General features: G+C 36.4%; 1 long non-coding RNA gene across 2 annotated transcripts in view; it reads left to right on the top strand.

Moving 5' to 3' along the window:
• The window catches only part of LOC119651206, a 38,330-nt gene extending 28,339 nt beyond the window's left edge, over positions 1-9,991 (top strand). The window contains exons 2-3 of one of the 2 annotated variants that reach the window (XR_005249437.1): positions 8,820-8,907; positions 8,969-9,991. This is a non-coding gene — a long non-coding RNA (uncharacterized LOC119651206). Of the gene's footprint in view, positions 1-8,819 lie in introns of both variants that reach the window. The other variant, XR_005249436.1, reaches the window with a different exon arrangement.
• The last annotated feature ends 2,957 nt before the right edge of the window (positions 9,992-12,948 follow it).

The following is a 12,948-nucleotide window of genomic DNA, read 5'->3' as shown; positions in this document are numbered from 1 at the left end:
TAATCGAATTAAGTTCCAGAGATGCGTGGGGATAAATATTCATATGTACAAATGAAACAAGCTTTTCTGCAATCTTGGATTTTCTCCATTTTATTACAAAAATAAGGTAGTCAAACAATATATTTTATAAAAATGTGCATATGATATACATTTTATAACGTAATTCAAACTCGAAAACAATTTTACTGAACTTATATTAATAAAGTCCTAATTGAATGTACATATATTATCCGCTGTTTATAACATCATACATACAATTACATTTAATTACAAATTTATTTTGCCATCATTGTTTGCTTTTAATATCTTGGGTTACAATTTTCCCCTTTGTGCCGTATATACCTGTTTCGTGAGTAATCTAGATTTTCCTCGCTATGTATTTTCGATTATCATCTAAAACATTGGATTCTAGAATATACACATTAATTTTCAACCAATTCAAATTGTTATTGTGTAGATCAAATCAAATTCAGTTCGAAATGAACATTAGATAAAAAAAGAAGACAGAAAAGATTTCAGACTATCAATACTGTGAAAAAATACTTTTAAAACTTTGACTATTTTCATATATGAATACATATATATATATATTTCGGTAAAGTTTTATTTCTTTTCTGTTGGCTTCTTGTTACTTCATACCATTGAGTTTATGTATCTGTAGACAAGATTAAAATTTGTGCATTAATTTGTATTAATTTATTTCATTTCCACTTTAATTATATTTTTGTTACTAAAACTGTTCACATCTCAAAGAATTTGGCATATCTTTATATTCTGACATACTTGTAAGGGTTTTAGTTTTAATTATTCGTTTGGTTTTGTTATCAACAGTTTTCCTTTAGGATTTTTATTTCCATTTTGCATCAAGTTTATTATTCAAATTTCAGTAGTTTTCTTTTGCGTTTGTTAATATTATTTTTAAGGTTACGTTAATTGTTTATGTCGATCAGGGAAGTAAATGATCATTGCTCGCAATTAGCAGTTTCCGGTTCCTATGTGCTTTCCATTTAAACATTGTATTTATAATAGCATTAGTTATTTCCCTTTTTTATTTTGTATAAATATTCATTGTTGTGGTTAGATATAGTTTTCTTCATTTAATTTTTTTTTTTTTTTCACCAAAAATATGTTCTTCTTCATATATGTATATAAATTTATCTTTTTTTCCGATTTGTTTGTGGGCGAATTCGTGGCATTTTTGTTGCATTATTTACTTTGTAATTGTTCTATGTTACATTTGTTTTGAAAGTTTAACTTTTTTCACGGTTTTTTTATACGTTTTTACGAGAAAGTGAACACATTGGGTTGGATTTTAAGGTGCCTATTACTCTAAAGTGTATTTATTTTTCATAGATTGTAAGCATGTAATTGAATCGAATCAGCCACTATAATTACGTTTAATATTTACCTCGTTTTCGCTGTCGATTTGGTGAAATCCAGTGGAAATGAATTTTGGCAATAGTATCGGTTTAATAACATAAACAATGGTTAGAAAAATGGAAAAAGCGTACTTTTAAATCATTCAGGAGCTTGTCTTGAAGGTGCCTCAATAAAACTGTGTGTATTGGGGATTTCCTGGGTAAGGTCTTTTGGCCTGGTCACTTTACTTAAATGAATTAATGTGAATGATGAGTAAGTTACTTAAATTTTCATGAGTTGGTGGTGTCGACCTGCGACCTTCTTACCACAAAATTTAATTGATCTAAGCAACTGAAATATTTGAAATAAATTTGAGGTGTATTTTTGGGGAGTATTCACACTAAATATAGCAAGGAAGCATAGTAGGTTATTAGTAACTTCATTGGACCTAAGAACGGTTGGAGGTAAAGCAATTGAAGAGTCATCAAATTATTTAAATGTGATTTTCACTAAATCTCCTTATCAACAAAAGGACATACAGAGCTAGATTATTTCATACTAATTATTCTATTCACCATCTTCAGCATTCTGGATATTGGTCTTCCTCAACTTCTTTTAACTGCTGTTTTATGTTGTCTATTATTGTTAGCGTAAATTAGAAATTCGTTTGTGAACGAATATTTGTGTGAAGCATAACTTCTTTAAAAAGGAAACTTTTTCTTTTTTCCCAAGGCATGAGATAAAACTCCATTCCTTGTCGCTATGTCATTCGCCTCCAGTAACGATAGTTCCCAGCATTTGTTTTACACTTACTTGTATACTGACTTGAACCGGCTCGGCCAAATGGATTTATCTAATTTGTTGTTTAAGGATTGAGAAGTCTTGAGTCCGCATCATCTTGATGACGAACCGGACCAATTGGAAAGAAACTTTCCCCCACTTTTTCTGTCCTTGGACTTCTCTTTTTGGACTAACCACCGAATCATTTGAAATAAATGTTTGCTGCTTCCAAGATTAGGCGTCAACAAACTGCCTTACTTTTTGATTATAATGTTCACCCACCTTAATCAAAATGAGGCAGAAACGAAACGAAATCAATGGTGAATGCAATATCACACGTGATGAATAAAACGATGGTGGTAGACGATTCTATCGATTTGGAAATGGTTGAAGTCGATTTAAATGTGATTCTTTGCCTAGTTCCACTACAAACATAGTCTGCAGTTAATTTCATAACAAGTCGGAACCCCCCTTTTGCCTGTATGGCGACCCCCCATAAAATCAACTAAAAAGGATATAATTCATTGTATGCGTGAGGGTTCATAGTTCCCACTCTTATACCAAATTTGGTGTCAATTGCTATAATCGCCTCCGTGTGACGGACAGACAGACAGTAAACCGATTTTAAAAAGGTTTTGTTTTACACAAAACCTTAAAAATGAAAACAACCGGCTTACCGAGGGTACGTGATCTGATGGAATTGTTTATATTGTTGTAGACGCTCTACCTCAGTGATTGGACGTCGTCGACAATAATGTTCGGAGTCCAGGGCTGAATTCGAAGCCGACTGTTTGAGGTTGGCTTCGAGGAGAATGTCTGCGTTAATGATCAAATCATCCTCTTCAAAGGAAAGTTTAGTGAGGACTTAATCTTTGCCCAAAAATCTGCCACCAGAGCAGAATATCAAGTGCTGATGAAAAGGGTCGGTACGCGATAATCGTGATTTTACGAAATGGTTTCCGGCTCGGAAATTATTTTTCACCTCCTAGTTCACATCACTGTCGTTGGAATAGTTCGTGCCAACCGATTCGCCAATTTATTTTTCAAAAAGACCAAACAGATGGCGACCAGCGAACACTGCTCGAGCAGTAAGTCTGATGGCAGTAATCTCATTCCTTGGGGTACGACAGACAATAGACGTGGAATCTTTAAGGGATTCTGTTTCCTTATTGCTAAGTCCCCTTGCTAAGGAAAACGTTCGTATCCTGCGAGATTTTTTTCATCTTTGCGTCTATACATATGTTTGTTTTGAAGCAGCTTTTTATCTAGAATCACTCCGAGATTCCATTTGTTCAGAAAGCTGAAATGTTTCCTTCAAACGCATGCTCAACAGTTTACCCCTCCTTCTTTTTCTTTAGCCTTTGTCGCGTTCACATGCGGGGTCGACTCGTCGTGATCGGTTTCGCGATTTTGCTCTGTCAAAGGCCTGATTTGGATGCGCGGGTTTTATTTAGACTTACTAAAAGCCCGTGCCTGAGTCACTTATCAATTAGTCTAGTTAGCAGCGCTTTGTATATATCTATATACGGTTCGAAAGTTACGATAAATAACATGCACAACTACACTTTTCGTACTTTGGGCTTATGTTTGCAGTTCTTGAAATCTACGCAGTAGCGTGTCAATTAACATACTCTACTGAAGTGTGTACAGCACACCTCCTTGGGGTCAGCCCTTTGTTGTTTCATTCATTTAGGTAACGATCAACACATACTCGACCGTTGCAAAGTAGTAATCTTTGGCGGCATCACATAGTTCTTGGAAGGGCTCACAGTCAGAAACCGTTTCAAGTTGGGTACTCTACTTTGGAAATCAGTAAGTGGAGGTGCTACTTACAGAACTTTCCACGCCGATAAAAACGTTGGTTTTCACTGAATCGGTGCGATCTAAACCCACTTTTCGAATGTAATGCACAATCGGTCTCTTCAGCATTTCAATGGGAATGATGAGCGGATGTGTCTAAATTTCTTTGAGTCATTGTCTTTCTCGAGGTTTGGTATGAAGACTACCTTAACCTTCAGCTAGAGCAAGGCTTGCTAGAAATATAATTCGTAGAAGGTTCTTGGTGATATACGAGTATACTCTAGTCTAGCATTGCTGGATATATGGCATCCATGCCAGGTGGTTTGAAATGCTCAACACATACTAACAGCTCTGGATTTTTTACAAGTAACCGCCGCCCCCGCTGTGACGCAGATTTCTTTGAAACAATTTTTCAAAGACCCAAAATTGTTACCCCTCCCCTCACTTCTCTCACCTGTTCTTTCGGATGGTGTACTTCCAAGAAAGCCTGCGCTGACTGGACTCTGGAGTTCGTGACAATTCCCTGTCCTTTATATCAACGCTGTGAGTTGCTGAAGTTTAAACAATTTTAATTCTTATTGCTTTATCTGTTATTAGCTTGATTTCCTAGTTTCTGCAGTTATTCATTGCACCAGGACAAGCCTCTTCAAAGCACTTTGAAAGTGGGCAATTCATAGTTGCCAATTGGGCTTTCATTGCCAAAGAGCTTCTTAGTTCAGGGAAGGTCAGTAGTTCAAAATTGTAATAATGGGGCCTATTATAGAGCCTTTAGGAGTTCCAGAGGAAGGAGAGCAGGGACGGGCTGAGTTACAATGAAAGGAAACTCTATAGGAATGATTAGATAAGTGGGAAAAGTGAAGTAAGGTGAGTTTAGGGAGGAATATATTATCGTTGGCATTATCCAAGACTTTAGAGAAATCGGCGTAAATAATGTGAACCTGTTGCCGTGAATTTAACATCGAAGGTAAAGTCGAGAAGGTTCGACGCAGTAGATCATTCATAAAATCATGCTGCATCACTATGAGGTACCTGAAGTTTATTGCCAATCGGTCGTTGGCGTATTTTTCTTGGATTATTGAATAATAGGAGAGGAGAGATAAGACGGTAGTTCGCAGCTGGAGTGGGGTCTCCGCTTTTTAGGATAAGGATAATAAAGGTCTCTTTCCGATGAAAGAAGTAGTATTTCTCGGGATTTCTATTAAAAATTATAGACGAGGGAGGTAGATGTAGTGTTTTCAGTTAATTAACGAGAGATTAGGAACCGCTTCAGGCCTTAGTTCGACTTTGGTGCCAAATTTATCAAGGAGGAATTCAACGAAGGAGGAAATAAAGAGAGGAACGGCGCGCGACCCAGGTGGGGGGGGAGGGAGGAAGGAAGAGGCATAGAGCATGCAGAAGTCGTGGAGGTAAACACGGAAGAGAAATAAGAACAATATAAGTTGCGGGAATGTTATTGGGAGTTGGCAGTGAAGACTGTAAATTTGAGGAAAAATTAAATTGGATTATGAATATTACGAGTGTGGGGCCATAACAATTACAAATCAGTAAGAGCGGCCCCGAATATCCAGTATCGCCTACGCCCCTTTTCAATTATTTATTTGACAGAGAAGTGCATAGCGACCGCGATATTTTCGGAAGATTTTTTTAGATCTCTTTGGTGAGCCAACTTGAAAAAGGGTGGGGCCTTTGGGAGAAGTAGGCAGGTACGAAGTGAGAAGGTTTTATTAATATTATTAAGACTACGTTAAGTTTGATAATGTTAAGTTAGATAACGTGGAGGTAGATAATATGTGATCCCAGTTGATTGATAATAAACTTAATTAGAGAGCATGGAAGTTCGTTTTGCAGAAATTTATCATAATTAAATTGCTTTCACGCAGAGTTCGCTCCAGATTTAAGGACGGAGTAGCAAATTCTGACTGTGATACATTGAACTATGGAAAAATGCGCCGCGGCCGGAAAGAAAGAGATGGAGAGTGCGATCCAGTGAATTCTAGGTGCCGTGGAATTACAGGGCAAAACAAATATTTGTAAAAGGAGAGAGTAGAAGAGAAGAGGGTAAGGGACTATTGGAACATATCAAAAAGCTAGGATGATTAGGTCAGTGTTGGCTGATTATAAAAGACAATGAATGGAAAGACGAAGATGTTGTGCTGGACTAGTGGCGTGACACGTTTTAATTACATCCGAAATGAGGATATCCGCTATCGATATGGGGTCGCACCGATGGTGGAAAAACTGCGAGAGGGGCGTCTTCGATGGTATGGTCACGTAATTCGCGCCAATGAGAATTCACTTGCCAAGATTGGTCTGAACATCGGAGGCGATGGTAAACGACCAAAAGGACGGCAGAAACAACGATGGCTTGATACACTAGGTGGGGATTTAAAAGCCTCGCGATTGCATTCAGAGCAGGCATTTGATAAAATAAAGTGGCGAAATTGATCACGACGAGCCGACCCCGCTTGTCAACGGGAGGATGAGAAGATGAGTTCGGAACGAAGTGGAAATTTATTTGCAACTAGGACTCCACAGCCGGTCCTCGTCACAGTGAAATATGGAGTAGCCTTTGGAGATCTCAGGAATTAATATTTCATCATCAAGCAAGGTTTCTGACTTCATCCAGATCAGGCCTTTGGCTGAACAAAGTGGCTGGAGAAGTGAAAGTGGATCGACAAGAGCAGCCCCCGCTTGTAAATAGAACAAAGGCTAAAAATTTGGAAAAAAAATTAGTTTTTGAAATTTTAAAATTCCTGTAGTATAAGCCAATAGTGTAGACGGAATCAGCTGTATAAAGCAGTGGAGCAGGTGGGCTGCTCTGGAATTCAACTGTTAGTTTTGCCCTTGTGGGGCTTAATGACACACCTTGCAGCCAGAAAGAAAGATCAAGTCATATCCACGGGGATAAGTTACTCGTATACCTGGTGCGATGAAGTGGCGTACGCTAGCCTCGAGATGAAAAGTTGTTTTGGCGGGGAGACAACCTTTAACCCGACGCTACTGGCGCTACTACATGAATATTTGACTGAGTGCACTGAGAGAAATGGTGCGTCGTCGACGGCGGAATCAATGTCGGAAGGTTCGATTGGTATTCTATGATTTGAGATGTGTTGACGAGGCTGCCCCATAGAGGATGCACGAGACAGGATTGGGCGTTCGTTTTACAACTTATTAAGAGTTCAAGAGCACTTGATTATCAGATCCTTCAGTAATCGCGTCGAAGGAGGACGATGTTTGAACTACTGGATGGAAACTTTTGACAGCAAATGTTAAGTCTAACGTGCTTGAAGCTTATGTCTGCGTCCAATTTTTTCGATCAAATAATTCAGTACTATTCAATCAATTACGAACTAGTCTCTTTTCTCGACCTGGTTACCATTGCGGCCTAGGGAGATAATTGTATGGAATCCTTTTTGTTTGAGTAATTTTTGCTGAAATGAATGAAGCTAAGTTTTTCACTTCTTTTTGCTTGTACGGGAACTTTCCTTTCTCGGCCATGAACTAAACGTTGAAAGAAGTCATTCACTGCATATTTTATGGCCGCATTTTACCATATGGTGGAATCCATCAATGATTTGCAGGTACTGAAACAGGTAAGCAAATTTAACCAGCTTGATGTCTCCGAAAGTCTATATATTAATAAATAGACTGCGGACACTAGATTGAATTCAGACGTAGGTTAGGGTATAGAAGGTTAGGGTTAGAGGAGGGTTAGGGAAGGTTAGGGTATAGAAGGTGTAATTAGGATTAATTATGGATTTAGAATATAAATATATAAGTTAAAAAAAACTATTATAAAGAGGCACGTAGCATTGATGAAGGAAACAAATGGTTCCCGAAATTTCCTAACAAAAATAAAAATACACCTAGATAAACATAATAATATATTTTTTTTTAATTTATAAGTTAACGATGGTATGGTACGTTTCAGAAGATGAAACAAAACCTGATTTTCAGATGAAAAATACGGAAAAGACTCGATGAAAACCTAAATCAAGTAAAAGCGCAAATGTTTGTGGAAAGTTTAAAGTGAATCCTAAGTTCACAGAGCATTTTTGAGGATTCAGTGAGACATTCGATTTTCTCGAGTGACCGCTGTCCTGAAATCATTTAAAAGTTACAATTTCCCATATTCCATAATTTAAGATAGGCATTATTTCATAGTCAAATGTAGGCAATCAGAACGAAATCATCAGTAATAGTGACAATTTCAATTTATATTATTTTAAAATCAAAAGCCCAATTTCAAAATAAGAATAATATTACAACAAGTTTTCTCACGATTGTAATGCCTAACGATTGCGATTGTTTTTATATTTATTCCAGTGTATGTAAATTGTATGAATAATTTTCTGTTAAAATCGACCCGCGATTTTTGAAATTTATCTTTTTATTCAATTCGCAAATTTCATTTTCTTTAATACAATTTTCTTCAAAAATCTACTATAAAATCTAAAAGTACACAGACACTTTTTTTGTGTTTTTTTTTCATCATTTATACGCAATATATATTTTCTCTTTCAAAATTTTTAATATTTTTGCGTAAGATTTTTCTTTTAAAATACAGTCGTATTAATTTTATCATGTCATTTGTTTGGCATTTAATCTCGGATAATTTTTACATGCTCTAAACAAATATGTTATATGTTTTACACATTCATTTTAAAAACGTTCTCTTCCTAGTACAAGATATATATTTATTTATAAAACACCTAATATTATTGTTTTTGTTCTTTATTCTTCCATTTATATTTTATCAAAATATTTATTTTTCTTCGGTAAATACGCAACAAATTAAATACATATTTCTTCTTTGGCTTTTATTTGAATACTTCGTGGGCCGTCTATTTTCATATCTTTTTCCTATTTTTCTTTTGCAGTAACGGTAGCAAAATAAACTCTTTGACATGACCGATTGCTAGAAGTTCATTAGTTAATTTTAACCTTTCCGGCGTAGACAAGATATATGTATGTACTGATTTCATATATGGCTAAATGAGTAACACACAGTTGTTTTTCTATTTTCCAGTTACGTTAATTCACGACGACAATTAGGTTATATTACTGTTAACAATCTAATTGTAGCATAGTTATGGTACCCATTTTTTACTAAGTTAACATTTAGTTTACTACGTTTAGTTTCTTTCGGAGCGTTTACTATGTCGGGACCTACCCGTAGTTATCCATATTTTCTGTAGATCTTAAGTTAATTGAAGTTGTCGACTTTCAAGCCTTTTCCTTGAAAATAAATGCTAGTTAGAGTGAATCAAATAGTCATGTGTGTATAATAAGAGATGGATTTCGGGTATATTGCAGAGCGGGAAACGATTTAAATAAATCATTTGCTAGTATTTGAATACATTTTACAAACTGAGCTAAAATTATATTCAATTTTATTCACCAGGCTTCTATTTATTCAATTATAATACATGGCATTTAATGAAAAATATTGGCATTATTAAGGTGAGCGGTGATTTCTTCCATTTGAAATGTTATTTCGTTTATTGCTAATAAATATGAGCTGCATGTCTCCTCATTCATGTTTATATTACATTGTTTCTGCACAACTACGAAAGTCGAATTTTACTGCACTACATTCCTATAGACTAGACATTCTTGCATAATATTTAAAAGAATACGGCGATAATTATATACTTTGATGAAAATATGCATACACATCATCAAAAACTAATATAATTCTCAAACCATATATCATTCTAAATTAAGCGGGAAAACTGAGTATATTTGAAATGAAACTAAAAAAGCGTTTCATACTGAAATTATTTTGTATATAAACTTTCCAGCTGTCCATATTGTTTGTTTTTAAGCATTTGTCCATAGTATTTTTGGAATTATAATTTGATATTGATATAGATATAGCGAGAGGATATTGTTTTAATACTTTTCACTTTAAAGTTTTATTTCTTTTATGAAATCTTTTTTTGGTGTTTCGCTCTTACGTTGTGTTGACTTGAATAAATATATCTGATGTATATTTAGACAATTTTATTTAAAAACATGTTTAAAATAAATGTTCCGTTAGTACAAATTATATTCATGAATATAATTTTATAGCTGATATTCTAGTTATAGTAGTAATTAGTAGTAAGAATATATGTGGCGGCTATGGGAATAAGTTTCGAGATCGGTATTGAAATTAATTAAGGCAGAATTAAAAAAAATATGGAAAATTTGCACTGTGTATAGATATTATTTAATTTTATGTAGTTTAGTACTTACTAGTAGTAATTTAAAAAATTAAATGATATTTGAAATAGAGATGTGGGAATCTCGGGGGCAAATATATTGCTGTTTAGACTGAGAAACTAATTGCCAATTGCCTTGTTGTCCTGCATGATTATCTAAGACTCATGAAATGTCGTACATGAGTATTATCAGGTAATGAATAATACAGAAATTAGTATTCAAATTAACAACGGTGTAATGTTGGGTAAGTGAAAGACCTCGACAAAGTTGTGATTGACGCATATTAGGCTGTCTACCTAGACAGTCAAGTCATCAAAGGGCGTACCTTGGTGAAACCTGAACTTAGCCAGAATGGGGAGGGAGGTCCGAACACTCGACAACCGGGCGAAACAAACCGGTTGCAAAAAGACACTGACGGCGTCTAGAAGTGCAGGAAGCAAATCCAAAAAGATTGAGGGAACGAAGGACGGCACCTCTACGGCAAAATGTATGCTATCGGGAAGTCTAGCGTATTTCGATGTCAGCTGGTACGGCGGGAATCTGTCGCAGAGTGGCAAGAGAGATGAGATGAGTCACTAACTGGTCTTTGGACACACGACATCATTCCGAATGTTCGGAAATGAATTGGACGAAGCTACGGAAATTAAATTAAGAGCTGACATAAATCTTGAACGGACATGGTGGTTATCGTGCATACCTACATTGAAATGTTCACGATGATTTGCATGTTGTGTTTGAACGTTCCAGGTTTACTGAGCACCGGACAAGATTGGAGGCTTTCGCAAATAGGCGCTTATCACCTCAACATATTGTGAAGCATATGCATCACACAAATATAGGTAATGATAAAACAAATCAACTGAGATAAGGAAGGGGCGGACAAATTTCGCTACGTCCCTGCCTTGTATGAACTTTGTGATGAACCATCAATATCAAACTGGTTAAACTCACAGAAACCACATAGGGTGCGCACATAAAACAGATGGAGAACAGAAGGATTCCTAACCACGCTTTGAAGGGAGGTATAATGAGAGACATCAGATCAGTACGAGAGAGAGCTGATATACAGGAGGATTCAATTGATGACAATGTTTGGATCCGCAAATAAGAGGAGGACCAAAAATTTCGGCTGTTGCAAAATTTGCGTTGGATTGTAGTTGTGAGGTTAGAAGAAGTTGAAATCGAAGTCTTGGAACGGTACACTTTAAGTAATGTGAGGGCTAGTAAGGAGTAGGATATGCAGATCATTGTTTTGAAGGATTATTTAATGTGAACCTTTTTTAACAAAATTAAGTATGTATAATAGTTAGCCTTGATACGTATAATTACTGTAGACTTCATTACTTTGTTGTAGGCGAGCACTTGTCAAGATAGATTTCAGCGTCATTTCGGAAGTCGCATTTTATGTAGATTTTTAATAGGAAAAAGAGACCTGCAAGCTACGGATTTGATAATTTCGGGTTTAACCGCTAATTCGGCGAGTTTCGATTCGGTTGTTGTCATGATGGAAATATGAGTCTTTCAGCCAAACGCGTTTCACTATTGAGTCCAGAGTCATAAAAGACGATTTACAAGCATTGTTGCATGGTTGCAACTCGTCTTAGCACTTTGACGTTGCCCAACAAACAATTCCAGTCCGTTTGCAAAACATGAGAATAGAAGGGAACTTGGATTCATATGAGTTGAGAGAAGTCAACAAAATTGAGCGGAACCAAATCGTAGTTTACTGGGTTCTTGCCTCGGAAAACTCTTCCAGGCGGTAAGAAATTATGGGTTGATCTCGGACAAATATCGACGTCCATAGTAAGCGTAATATCCCCCAAAATGAAAGTTTCTAGTCTTCTAAGATGTAAAGAGAGTATTGTACTGGAAGCCTCTCGAACCTGATGATGTGGTCATAGTGGAAAATTATTACTAAGAATTGATCAAATTGACAAATATGATTCAAGAGAAAGGGAGAAATTTTCCCACAACAAAACTTATCTCATATAGCTTTCGCAATGAAAAATAAGGCTTTGGCTGAGAATTTCTTCCTATTCACACGACCTTGTCAAAATATCATTCGTCTGGCTTAGCTGATAAGCACTTCTTCAAAATTTAAGATGGGCAGAAATGGCGACAAATCGCCAGAGAAGCGGTATAAGGCCCCCGCGGTGAATATCTCGCCAAACAATACTAAACATTTAAAAAATGTGTGTAATATTTGTTTAACTTTCATTCTGCATATCTAATACATATTCCTCCTCCGAGCAATTCGAGTAATAAATCTAATTATTTCGATGTGATCAGGCGGAAGGTCATTGACATCACGGTGGAATCCCCTAACATTGCAGCTCTTGTTGCAGAGTGGTGAGTAACAAATGATATTACCCTCTTGGATCACAGGCGAACTGATTTCATAATGGGCACGGATTCACCTCCAACCACTCCATTTCGGAACTCTCGTAGACCCATTCGGGGGGGTGGCGTATAAAATAAAACTGAGCGCTCGAGTTACAATCCTTGAAAAGCGCATCAAACGCACTGTTGGAATTGAGAGAAGAACCCAGATGATTACAACTAATATGAGAGAAGCTTCTGTGTGGAACCTGGGTTTGGCAAAACAGAGAAAAGCTATAAGGGTGCTCTTCGATCGCGCCCCGAAGTCTAATTCAGTCGTGGAATCGGTATAAAGAGGCACATAAAACTCTAAAGACTAACATAAGATCGGCTAAATGATCATCACAGAGGCGCTTTTGCGAAGAGACTAACTCCCTTGAGGCAACCTCAAAGCTGAAGTGGATCCTTGTCAAAAAATGTAGC

This window comes from Hermetia illucens, chromosome 3, assembly GCF_905115235.1.
Source record: "Hermetia illucens chromosome 3, iHerIll2.2.curated.20191125, whole genome shotgun sequence".
Classification (NCBI taxonomy): Eukaryota; Metazoa; Arthropoda; class Insecta; order Diptera; family Stratiomyidae; genus Hermetia; species Hermetia illucens.
The sequence above is the reverse complement of the archived record's forward strand: the minus strand, read 5'-3'. Positions and strand labels throughout refer to the sequence as shown.